The following is a 13,925-nucleotide window of genomic DNA, read 5'->3' as shown; positions in this document are numbered from 1 at the left end:
CATGTCGAGGAATTAATAAAAAAGAAATTCCACGGAATGGATGCGTCGTCTGCACAGCATCACAAAAAAATATTTATTTACGGTTGAAAATATTGTTGATAATTAGGTGAAGTTATCAAGTCCTGTAACTCTTGCAAATATTGATGAATTTCGACCAGTATCAAACCACTCCGAGATCTTATTAATATAAAGCAATATACCAACTTTGGTTGAAAATGGACAATAAATACTAGAGTTATCGAGCGGAAACCATAGATTTATCTGACAATAAATATTTAAAGATGCTCCACCACTGACAAATGGTATTGTTTTCTCTATCAAAAACAGGAGCAGACGATATAGTATTTTTCTTCAGTTACAAAAGTTACGTTTAGACCATTACTACTATTGAAAAGTTTGACCTTTTTATTTTCCTTAAAGAGTAAAAATATAAAATAAAATTGCATCCCAAAAAAAATCCGTGGTACTATCCTCTATGGAATCGAAGGACTGATTACAGCATGTATCAAAGGCGAACTAAATCCTTTTATATTATGTTTTGTGTTTATTATAGATATATTCATACACGATTAAACACCAATTATTGTTTCAACATATGATGAATATGATTTATGCTCTGTCGCGGTGAGCATCTTTAAGTTATCGAGCGGATAAAACAGTTGATTTATCTGTTTTAAACTCGTACCCCCATTATCGAACTCAACCAAGATCTTACTATGCTGAGCGGATTTTTTTTTAAATGACTTTAACATAGTGTGTACAGGTTTTCCCTAGGACTATGTTGGTGAATTCAACAAGATGGCCGACAGGCAGGCACATCTTGGATTTTGATAGTTAAAGTTTTGTTACTATTTCCAAAAAGTAAGGGATCAAATTTTATGTACAGGTTTCCCTAGGACTCCTAGTTGTGCATATTGCACATTTTGGGACTGATCGGCACACACAATATGGCCGACAGGCAGCCATCTTGGATTTTGATAGTTAAAGTTTATTACCGCTATTTCTCAAAAATGTGCTGAAAATTTTATGTACAGGTCTAATCGGTCAACAAGATGAGGCGACCATCTTGGATTTTGATAGTTAAAGTTTGTTACCGCTATTTCTCAGAAAGTACTCTTTTCAAATTTCATATGTAGGTTCCCCCCTACAGATTTTTCTCAAAAAGTGCTGAAGGGATCCCCCCTAGAACCCTAGTTTTGTGCATATTACATTTTGGGACCGATCGGTGAACAAGATGGCCGACAGGTGGCATTAGTGTTTGCATTTTGGAACCGATCGGTCAAACAAGATGGCTTGGATTTTGATAGTTAAAGTTTGTTACCGCTATTTCTCAAAAAGTACAGAAGGTATCGTTTACAAATTTCATATGAAGGTTCCCAAAGGAAATTGTTAATTGGGCACCACATCGGTAAACAAGATGGCTCGGACCGACGGCCTTTATTGGATTTTGATTGTTAAAGTTTTGTTACCGCTAAAAAGTACTACACAGGATCTTTCTCAAATCCCCTTGTACTATAGTAACCTTTTAGGACTGATGCCAATCAAACAAAGATGGCAAACCGGCCGCCAATCTTAGATTTATCAATTGTTGAAGTTTGTTACCCAATATTTCTTAGAAAGTACTATAGCGATCTGTCTCAAATTTTATATGACAGGGAAAAGATCCTCTCTTCCATTGTCATAGATATTTCTTTATGTGGGCGCCAAGATCCCTCTGGATCTCTTAAAATTTATGCATTAAAATGTCAGTTTATATTGTTCACCATACTTTAACATGCCAAATCAAATGCCTTTTTCATTTCCGGCAGAATAATCTAACACGCAGACTGCTTTGCCAAAGAAGTTGAAATATATTAAATTGTACACTAACTTTGGATTGAAACAAAAGATTTAATATACAAAGCGATATTAAACCCCAGATCAACACTTAATTGAACACAACACGCTAGCTAACTTAATAAGGAAGTAATATAATAACTATAGCCGTCGATCCTAACTAATATCGTTAATCATTTTCTCTCATCATAATCATACGTTTTAACGAACAAAATGGCGGTCTTATTTTCCGAATCTTGTCGAGGACGCAATATTGTTCCTCTATGGTAATAAACTATTGATGATATATTAGCTATCGTTGAGTAGGTAGTGTTTGGATACAGTAAATATGATATTAGTGATAAATAAACATCAGCGCACTTAGCCAATACTAATCAATTTCGTCCCTCGGTACAATTATCTGCCAAGTCAACTTGTGGAAGAGATCACCGAATACAATAGCTGTCTTTCGTTAAATATAGAATGTGTTATTCGGCGAGGTCACCAGCATTACAATGATTAATGAGCACTCTGCAGAAACATGTTAAAATGCTTGTGATGTGATTATCAACTGCAGCAGCTGTGTGCTGTAATTATTACACTCCAAAGTCATCTGTACACAATAGCGACAACCTAACGGCATCAACAGATCGCTGTTTATGCCAAATAAGTAAAGATATTCGTATAGAATGGAGTCTTCTAAATCCATTTGCTTCAATTTCATTTTGTAATAATGGCCCTTTTTAGAAAATCCATGAGCGGGTTGGATATCCGTTATCAATAAGATAAAATATACAATTAGAATAAAAGTGGAATGGTTACCGTGCCAACCAGTGAAGTGGAAAATATATTCCTGCAATCACCACTGCCCTATAGAAAAGGTAGTAGAATTGTACCTGCTGAATACTTAAGCCTTAACTAGTGCGTGTCAGGTTGACTAATGGTTCTGCCGATGATCAAGTTCTACTCACTGGTTTACCCATTGTCAGTAGAAAATGATCTCGTGGTTTACCCATTGTCAGTAGAATATGTGATCTCGTGGTTTACCCATTGTCAGTATGATGTGATATCGTGGTTTACCCATTGTCAGTATGATGTGATCTCGTGGTTTACCCATTATCAGAAGGATGTGATCTCGTGGTTTACCCATTGTCAGAAGGATGTGATCTCGTGGTTTACCCATTGTCAGTATGATGTGATCTCGTGGTTTACCCATTGTCAGTATGATGTGATTGTGGTTTATCTCGTGGTTTACCCATTGTCAGTAATGTGATGTGATCCATTGTCAGTAGATGTGATTCGTGGTTTACCCATTGTCAGAAGGATGTGATCTCGTGGTTTACCTGTCTGTGGTTTACCCATTGTCAGTATGATGTGATCTTTTGTTTACCCCATTGTCAGTATGATGTGATCTCGTGTTTACCATTCATTGTGTTTACTTGATCTCGTGGTGATCTCGTGGTTTACCCATTGTCAGTATGATGTGATCTCGTGGTTTACCCATTGTCAGTATGATGTGATCTCGTGGTTTACACCATTGTCAGTATGATGTGATCTCGTGTGATTGTTTTACCATTGTCAGTATGATGTGATCTCGTGGTTTACCCATTGTCAGTTGATGTGATTGTGACCATCGTGGTTACATTTCAGATTTATTCCATGTCGTGAGTTTACCCATTGTCAGTATGATGTGATCTCGTGGTTTTAGTAGATGTGATCTCGTTGTTTAGTATTGTCAGTAGATGTGATCTCGTGGTTTATACCATTGTCAGTATGATGATCGTGATCTCGTGGTGTGATTCGTGGTTTATCCATTGTCAGTATGATGTGATCTCGTGGTTTACCCATTGTCAGTATGATGTGATCTCGTGGTTTACCCATTGTCAGTATGATGTGATCTCGTGGTTTACCAATTGTCAGTATGATGTGATCTCGTGGTTTACACATTGTCAGTAGGATGTGATCTCGTGGTTTACCCATTGTCAGTATGATGTGATCTCGTGGTTTACTCATTGTCAGTAGGATGTGATCTCGTGGTTTACAAATTGTCAGTAGGATGTGATCTCGTGATCGCCTTTCACTGACCTTAGTTTTTGATGAGATGCAATCATCAATCATAGGTTGACTCTCCAGGAGATGTTCAAATCTACTAAACCTTCTAGATTCTTGTATTAGGAATTCGAAATCTCATTTTATTTTGTCAAACCCTTTTTTAGCTTGCTGTTATTTGTACAAATCAATAGGTTATCATATTGAGTTCTGTAATAAATTAGAATTGTTAGCACGCATTGCTTTATAGAAGCATTTATCAGCGTGACAAGTAAACGCCACGTCACACAATGGGACTATCAGAGTCGTGTTATCGGGCCATTACAAGTAATGTCCGTAATTACGGCGTGTGTTGGATCAGGCAGTGTCTCTCTGTGTGATAGCAGTTCGCGATGAGATTTATCTTGTTCATTAAAGAGATTCCGTCTCGGTTTCTATAAGTGATACCAGCCAATCATACAGATATACCTTATAATGCATGTCATTATGTTTAGGGGAGAAATACACGCGTATTTAGCTCAGTTAAAGGGTTTGTTAAAGTAGAAATACACATATTTAGTTTGTCCTGCTTAGGTATTCGCAAAACAAAGTGATGTGATTGATCCGACCAAGGTAACAGAATCACAGGTATCCAGATGGTCTATTGTTGACATGCACTTAACCTCAGAGTAGAGACCGCTATATAAGATCGTACTAATGCGATTCCATCCATCTGGCGGACCATTGCTGACGCCACTAGGGAATGTCTCCAGACACTCTACCAACACCAAGTGTAAGGACCAACAAAAGCCTTAGCGCGTGTCTCATCTTTATGTGTCGTCTAGTCAGGGATTATAAGGAATGATCGATTCCCAGAGCCTTACAAGGCAATTCTCAACAAATGGAAACAATCCCATTGAGCTTAACATCCAACCAACGACGAAATTCCTTTCTGAAGTGTATTCAAAGATGTGAGTTGGTGTGATCGAGGTTACTGGTGCACATGACTGTGTCTCTGGGTGATAGAACCAAACAGGCACAGACTTGAGAGTGCTAACTTCACTAACACTCGCTAACTTCACTAACACTCACATTACAACACTGAGTACAAGATAGGAAAAGTAACTTAAAGGATAAACAGCATATGGGCAGGGTAAAGGAAAATATAAGGGAGACAATGACAAAGAAACTAACATTTAAAAAAATTCAAAGACAATATCAGAGAACCAATAGGATTAAGAAAATAAGTGTTAACCAACAGTTAGGAAAGGTCGAAGAAAATATAAGGAGGCCAAGAGTTAGGCAGAATCAACGGAACAAGAGCTGGCCAACAGTTAGGCAGGAAACGAAAATTAAAAAGTTACAAAAAATAGCTTCGTTACACACTGTGTGTAACAGGTGACATTTGCACCAGTCAATCCATGGTCATTGGTCATTTACCGATACCTTTATTTAAAATTAAGTGTATCTGATCACACTTTAACAGTTTGAGTTTACACGAGCTTTCTATTTATAACCTGCATTACCAATAAAAGTGTACTTTATCATTCCCAGGACCTGTCGTAAAACCTACAGATTGAACTACGATATTACGGTAGGGATTACCGAAGCCATACATAAGCCATATGCCCGTAGATCTAGGTTAACTGTCGCCTTTATAAATGGGTCAAAGACTTCCAGGAAAATCGAGATTTATTACAGACACGCACTAAAACACCTGTCTGTATTTTTTAGTTTGATCACGAAGCAGTTAACCTTGTACAGGCCTATTGCTATCATCGCCACCGTTAATGGCCGGTCACAAAAAATGGTCCAGTCAAACGCGCGTCTCGCGACCAAATTATTTCAATGATACAACTACTGTCAAATATTTGTTGGGTTTATTTTTCTACCTTGCGCCATGTACTCGACAGAAACTGTTAAGAACCCATATGTGGAAACAAGCAGCGGGACACGCAAATCACCATCCCTTACCAACGGTGACGTGTAAAAACAATTTCTTGAGGATCACGCAACAAGATTCTACAATTTCCAATTAATTAGGATGCACACTCCCTGGAGTATACTAGCATCGTTGTGGGTCTACATCGTCACTTCTCCATTATCTCATTGACATCTACCATTTCTGTAATCTTATTAATCGCCTACTCAGCATCAGTTGTTTTACCTTAATGACACAAAACTAATTTCACAGGTAAAATTGATAGCGTGATTTTATGTCATGGTTATCATGTTGATATCATATTAACGACATTATAATTGTAATATTCATATCCTCTTCCAATAAATATATACCTATTTCCTGATGTATACTGCATCTGTTACCTTTTTCATTAGTATAAATTGCGCGCTATGTCCCATAATGCCTTCCCGATGGTGTGGCAAAGGTATGGCCATGTGACCTTGTCAGTAATATATGAACAAACATTCTAATAATTGGTCCTCGTGTAAACGGCGTTACCGGGGCAAACTGCGCGCGTCAACTCCCACTTGTTGGGAGAATAGTAGAAATTGTCTAAACAGGAAAAAACCTTGACTGGCCGATGGACTAATTTGTCGCTAAAACATCACATATTGGTATCAATGTTAAATATCTATCAGCAAAAACTGGATGTTACTTTGTGGTCGACATAAGAGGATCAAAAACATCACTGGAGAAATGGCTGATCTGGGATCCTTTACATGCTGTTGGACATCCAGGCAGGTTACTGGCATCAGTAATCAGAGCAATGCACACCATAGTAAAGAAAATAAATGTTGCCATAATATTGTATAGACAAACTAGGGCATAAACATATCCCTTTACTTCCAAAATGAAGTAGATTTAGCTTGTGTAGCCTTTCATTTTATTGAAAGGTATCATGAACATTGGAACAATACACGAACATATTTAACAGAATAGATACCTTCAAATCATCCTGTCTATAAAAATGGTAGTTTCTACTCCCGCTTAGCACTTAGCATAAAGGGAGTGGGACGACTGTTTCGCCCGTTGTCAGTATAGTGTGACTGGGTGTGTGTGTTGCTTGGTGTCTAAGCCCTGCAGGTGAGGCGTTAGAATTGTACCTGCTGCCCCTATTGCATGATCGTAAAAGGCGACTAAATTTAGGATCTAATCTTTTCTCTTCTTTCTTACTTACTTTATTCTTCCTAACGTCTCCCTTGACACCGCCTCTCTTTTGTTGAGTGCTCGCCCCTGTGAGGTAGACTCTGGGTTCTGTCCCCTGGCTTTGTTTGTTTGATTAATTAAAGTCCTATTAACAGCTATGGTCATGTAAGGACGGCCTTCCATGTATGCGGTGTGTTGCGTGCATGTTGTGCGAGGTGCGTGTTTTGGGAGACTGCGGTATATTCTTGTTGTGTCTTCTTGTAAGTGGAACTGCTCTCCTTTTTATAATGCTATATCACTGAAGCATGCCGCCGAAGACACCAAGCAACATACCCCATCCGGTCACATTATACTGACAACGGACGAATTGGCCGAGACACACCAAAGTCTATAAAAGTGGTAATTTCCGCTCTCGCCCGTTGTCAGTATAACTTGACCGGTTGGGATGTGTTGCTTGGTGTCTTCGGTGACATGTTTCAGTGATATAGCACTATAAAAAGGGCAAGAGCTCCTATACAGCAGTCTCCCAAAACACGCACCTCGCACTTCACACACGCTACACACAGCATGCATGGGAGGTCGTCCTTACATGACCCCGGCTGTTATAGGACGTGAATTTAATCAAACAAACAAACGAGCAAATGCTTGGTGTCTTCGGTGGCATGCTTCAGTGATATAGCGCTATAAAAAGGGCAAGAGTTCAGCCATATAAGCACACAACACGCATATACCGCAATCTCCCAAAATATGCACCATACTTTGTACGCGCTACACACCGCATACATTGGAGGCTGTACTCACATGACTCTGGCTGTTAATATGACGTTAGTTTAATCATATTCAAGTCATCCTCCCTGAAAAACATTTTATTATTTAAAACTGGTTCTAGAATTACCTACTTAAAATATACTGATGCTCTTTTGAACCAATCAATCACTTGTGTTTAACAAATTATTACATATATGGTTTAATGCATGTATAATGATTATACTACTGCTATTTCTCTTAGTTATGAACGTCAAAAGGCCTTTGTATTGTTTGACTTAGTAATATCAGAGAATAATATATGGTCATGTCTTTGAGTGCTTCTTTTTCGAGATCCTGCCCAAATATGGCATAGTTAATGTTTTGGGAGGGCTTGTTATACCTTTACTAATTCTGACATATCGGTCTCTTTGTCTGCCCCACTAACGCCTATTGTTAGGTTTCAGTGACAACTGTAGGTGTCCGTTTATATTGCCATTTTGTAACGTTATCCAGCGATTCCTAAATAGGCTCGTGATTACGGTTATACTCTTCAGCTTCCATCCATTCTCTCACCAATGTCGTGACACACTTCCACTCCAAGTTGATCTTGTTGATAACTATGGTAATCCAGTTCCACAGCCATCAATCGTGATTTACAGTGCCCACCTCTCACAGTCCATCACCTCGGCCAAATGACCATCACCAATGACCGGGAGATCGGCCTAATAGTTTGACCTTATGACCTGAAGATCACTACACTCTGTCGATGATAGGTCTGTTGTACACACTTGGATTAACGCTCTGACGTTAGATGTAAGAATGAATCTTTCCCTTCTTATTGTCATGTTAACACCATTTTATCGTCTGAATGTCATCATTGAAAAGTCGTTATGCACAATATAGCATGGTGATTCTATTTTGTGGCATTTCGTTCATGAAACTGTTGAACAGCAATTATGCTAATGCTTATTACATTAGAAATAAATTGCGGAAGGATTTGTACCTTCTTAGGGTTCACTGTCTTACCTTTATAACCCAAAGTGAAACTATTGCCGAAGTCCTAAATACAGTATTTCTTTAATATATTATTCATCAGTATGTTTTCCCCACCGTTAGAAAAAGTTGTGTTGAACTAAAGTTACAATTCGGTGTCATCTACTCTCATGTAGATGACAAGAGTTGCAGTCCAATATTGGCCTGTAATTCTATTGCTATGTGGCCCCCAACAGAGAACTATAACACAAAAACAAATATTTCTTTTTACGATCGATCCCGGCATTCCGTAGAATAAGGGACAAACAAATGTCTTGATTAAGTTAGAAGACGAAAGTAGAGATGATGTTGTTTGTAAAGTCAGAGTTTCTAATTCATTATTTAACTGTTTATATTTGGATCTACAAGTCCTTGTGGTATTGTCAAGGGACCTGCTTTATACGATATGTGCGAGAGACAATATACCCTTATCATCAATCAAGGGTACACTTTATGGTGCACATATATTCACTGTTCGTCTGATACCAATGATCACGGAGAAACCTGTCATACAACATGGATACAGAGGCTGGGTGTGCCTCAGGGGAGTGGAGACGAAGTCATTGTTGAAGTCATCATTATACACATGATATGTATTTTATCAAAGATATTGGCAGAATTCCTCATCTTACTGCTGGCAGAACTTTCCAAGACAAGGCAAGGGATAATGTATCGTCCCTGTATGTATGAATGTAATAACTGAGTTATAAGTATTGTAGTGTCCGTCTGCTTGATCCTGCCGTGTGGCGGGGCCATACATTATTACAGGGAGGGGGTAGTTATACTAGCGTGCAGACGTCCATCCATCAGGTCGGCAGGCTGCCACAAAACGCCATCTCAGGGATATTCATAACTCCTTACGAATGGCTGAATATGACTATCACCCTAATGCCCTGGTGAGGCTTGATGTGATCGTTCATGGTGTCAAGATATCGATACAACATGTAGATAGGTTTATAAATCTGTAACATTTTGCTTCAGAATAAATTAGTTCAATCAGCGAAATTCAAAGTTTGGTCAGTGTGATATTTCATTCCAAAACGACTTGGTAGGAAACAAATCGGTAGCAGTGAGAGTCGACTATTTGGATAAAGATGTATAACAAGCGTCATAATTCATTTATAAATTCATAACAAGTAGCAATATAAATAAACAATAAGATGATCTCCCTTAGAGTATTCCTGTGGAGGAACGACCCGACATTGTACGTCTGGTATCGGTCATCGCATCACTAGGGTATCATACACATAGGGCATCTCTCTATGTTTTCTGTCAAGGCTAATTGTCTTAAAACAAAACATATACAATGTGCATTTGCTATACAGATGTAACTGTCTTGACAAGGTGTATAAAAATCAATTATGTATCGTTCGTCACGTCCACCATATGATTTGAAGGTTAAAGAATATTTGAAAAGTTGTTTTATTCATTACTTTAAATTCAAAATATCAAAATGGAGGGAGGTTATTTTCAAACCATTTTTCGCGCTTTTATTATGTACATTATTTGATTTCATTTCAAGAATTCTGACTTACTGGGAATACTTTGGAAATTATTTGCTTCGAATTAACGTATTGAAAATAAATTGTTTATCTTTGTTGGGTGGAAAAACTGATATACATTGTAACACCTCCATAAACATATACAATATACATTGTAACACCTCCATAAACATATACAATGTATATTGTAACACCTCCATAAACATATACAATGTGCATTGTAATACCTCCATAAACATATACAATGTACATTGTAACACCTCCATAAACATATACAATGTACATTGTAACACTTCCATAAACATATACAATTTACATTGTAACACCCCCGTAAACATATACAATGTACATTGTAACACCCCCCGTAAACATATACAATGTACATTGTAACACTTCCATAAACATATACAATGTACATTGTAACACTTCCATAAACATATACAATGTACATTGTAACACCTCCATAAGCATATACAATGTATATTGTAACACCTCCATAAACATATACAATGTGCATTGTAATACCTCCATAAACATATACAATGTACATTGTAACACTTCCATAAACATATACAATGTACATTGTAACACCTCCATAAACATATACAATATACATTGTAACACCTCCATAAACATATACAATGTACATTGTAACACTTCCATAAACATATACAATTTACATTGTAACACCCCCGTAAACATATACAATGTACATTGTAACACCCCCGTAAACATATACAATGTACATTGTAACACTTCCATAAACATATACAATGTACATTGTAACACCTCCATAAACATATACAATGTACATTGTAACGCTATTATAAACATATACAATGTACATTGTAACACCTCCATAAACATATACAATGTACATTGTAACACTTCCATAACCATATACCATGTACATTGTAACACCTCCATAAACATATACAATGTACATTGTAACACCTCCATAAACATATACAATGTACATTGTAACACCCCGTAAACATTTACAATGTACATTGTAACGCTTCCATAAACATATACAATGTACATTGTAACGCTTCCATAAACATATACAATGTACATTGTAACACCCCCATAAACATATACAATGTACATTGTAACACTTCCATAAACATATACCATGTACATTGTAACACCTCCATAAATATATACAATGTACATTGTAACACCTCCATAGACATATACAATGTACATTGTAACACCTCCATAAACAACGCGTTCGTACCCATAACGGTACAGCGGCATCACTTTAAATGGTAAGAATTCCCGTACTGCATACTGAGTGATAAGTTGATGGATCATTGAAAATTACACATTTGTGTTATGTCGTTTGTTTTATATTATCCCGATTTCCGTAAAAAGTGGATTGGTTTCTCTCTGTTGTTAACGTTTCACGGAGTCGCCGTCTGTACAATGGTTTTGTAGATAAGTTCGTTGTTTACATGGTTGATTGGTTGATATGGAACCACGAATAGAAATACAATGAATCCTGCTACATTGTTATTATTATTCCATCTACTAAACTTGAATATTTCGACGCACGAAGTGATTTAAAAGATCTAAACCACAAATGAAAGTACCCACGAATAGTTCATGTTATACAGTAAAGTACCCACGAATAGTTCATGTTATACAGTAAAGTACCCACGAATAGTTCATGTTATACAGTAAAGTACCCACGAATAGTTCATGTTATACAGTAAAGTACCCACGAATAGATCATGTTATACAGTAAAGTACCCACGAATAGTTCATGTTATACAGTAAAGTACCCACGAATAGTTCATGTTATACAGTAAAGTACCCACGAATAGTTCATGTTATACAGTAAAGTACCCACGAATAGATCATGTTATACAGTAAAGCTTATTTTATCATTTTACACAATAAGGGTCAAAAATGGACAATATTGGATAAAATTATTTCTTTAAGTTTAAATTCCTTTTACTTTGAGCCAGTTTTGGCTCATCAGTGAATAAAATGCACCTCTCATTTATAAAAGATATTTATATATTATTAAATAATCCTATTTAAAGTTATATGTGCCGTATTTTTCATACTCACGAATCAAGACGAGCTTTAAATATGTTATTCAACACCAGAAGTTACCAACATTTTGAGAATTACAATACTTTCAATTCACAGGTTTTAATTTACATGTACAAATAAGAGCTGAAAATGATTTTTGGTAGTACTGCTAAAAATCATTATATTAACATCTTCAGTGTAGTGAAATGAGTACATACGGTCAGACCATGAAGCCATATTGTTGTCTACAATTTCATTTCACATTTGTACAGTATTCTTAATAACTGAAAAGTGATTTCAGAAGGTATGTTTTCATCGAAACATGTATAAAGCTTAAAAACAAGAATTTCACAGTGCATAACCTGTGTGTTCTAACTAACGTTTATAAGACATTATATATGTTTGTCTGTCCATTTGAATGATTTTCACAGCTTTATTCATTAAAACTTATGGTTTTAAATAGATAATTGAAGAAAAAATAACATGTCAAAATTTTCGGCCAGTTACGGCACATATAACTTTAATTGAATTCACATTAACTTACTGTTCCAGTTGCAATTACTCACTGAGAAATTCTCTTCTTTAAAATGCACGTGAAATTTATTTATGATTATTAAGAGAGAGAGAAATAAAGTAGACAGGAATAACAAAGGTATAACATAAAAATTAATAAATATTCTCTTTTATTGACAAAACAAATAACCAGAATATGTTCTGTCAAGTGTTAACTACCTTCATCACTCCATGAAATGAGAATACATGTTCCCGGTCTTACATTCCAATCATTTCATTTCCTTTAATAATAAAGTTTGAGAAAAGGTCGACAAATCGGACCTTGATGTTATACGTAGGACACACAGTGATATGTATTCAAATCCCAATCTTGTATTTTTATTCAAATGAAAATGTAATTTAATATGCATCAGCAAATATAGCCATTTTGAACATGCAGTATCTATTTAATCTATGCGTTGACGTATATACAAATATAGCCATTTTGAACATGCAGTATCTGTTTAATCTATGCGTTGACGTATATACAAATATTGCCATTTTGAACATGAAGTATCTATTTAATCTATGCGTTGACGTATATACAAATATTGCCATTTTGAACATGAAGTATCTATTTAATCTATGCGTTGACGTATATACAAATATTGCCATTTTGAACATGCATTAACCATATGACAGAAGAATTATCCTCTTGGATTTATGATATCGCTTTAGAGTGATTACTTAGAAGATTGAAATATTGCTCTCAAGCGATAAGTTGTTCTCACTATCAGCCGTCTCTGTAAAGCACTTCCTATTTGTGTTGACATTTTTTATATAATTTTTTTGTAATATCCTTAACAAGGAAGGATGTGAAGGGGAAACGCAGAACTTATTACTCTGCATGTATGATGCCTTGGGGTGATTTCTCTTAGCAAACAATGTTTCTTTACAGTGTTTTGATAAGTCTAAATGATCCTCAAAGTTTTTTGTACTTTTTGAAACTTTCAACAAATATTTCCTGTAAAAACGTTGATATTCTAAATATACGCGATATATCACTATAGAATGACCATTTCTTTTGGAATGAGTCACAATTAATTGAAAAGACATCTGTTCCGTATTTCTACTTTGTCAACTTTAAAGGAAAACGA

The 13,925-nt window shown here is 36.3% G+C and overlaps 1 protein-coding gene across 1 annotated transcript in view; it reads left to right on the top strand.

Annotated features, from left to right (window-relative positions):
• The window catches only part of LOC138319356 (potassium channel subfamily K member 12-like), a 110,461-nt gene that overhangs the window by 87,973 nt on the left and 8,563 nt on the right, over window positions 1-13,925 (top strand). The gene's annotated exons all lie outside the window — the stretch shown is intronic.

The sequence above is a fragment of the Argopecten irradians genome, chromosome 3 (genome assembly GCF_041381155.1).
Source record: "Argopecten irradians isolate NY chromosome 3, Ai_NY, whole genome shotgun sequence".
Taxonomy (NCBI): Eukaryota; Metazoa; Mollusca; class Bivalvia; order Pectinida; family Pectinidae; genus Argopecten; species Argopecten irradians.
This window is presented reverse-complemented; position numbering and strand designations above follow the sequence as displayed.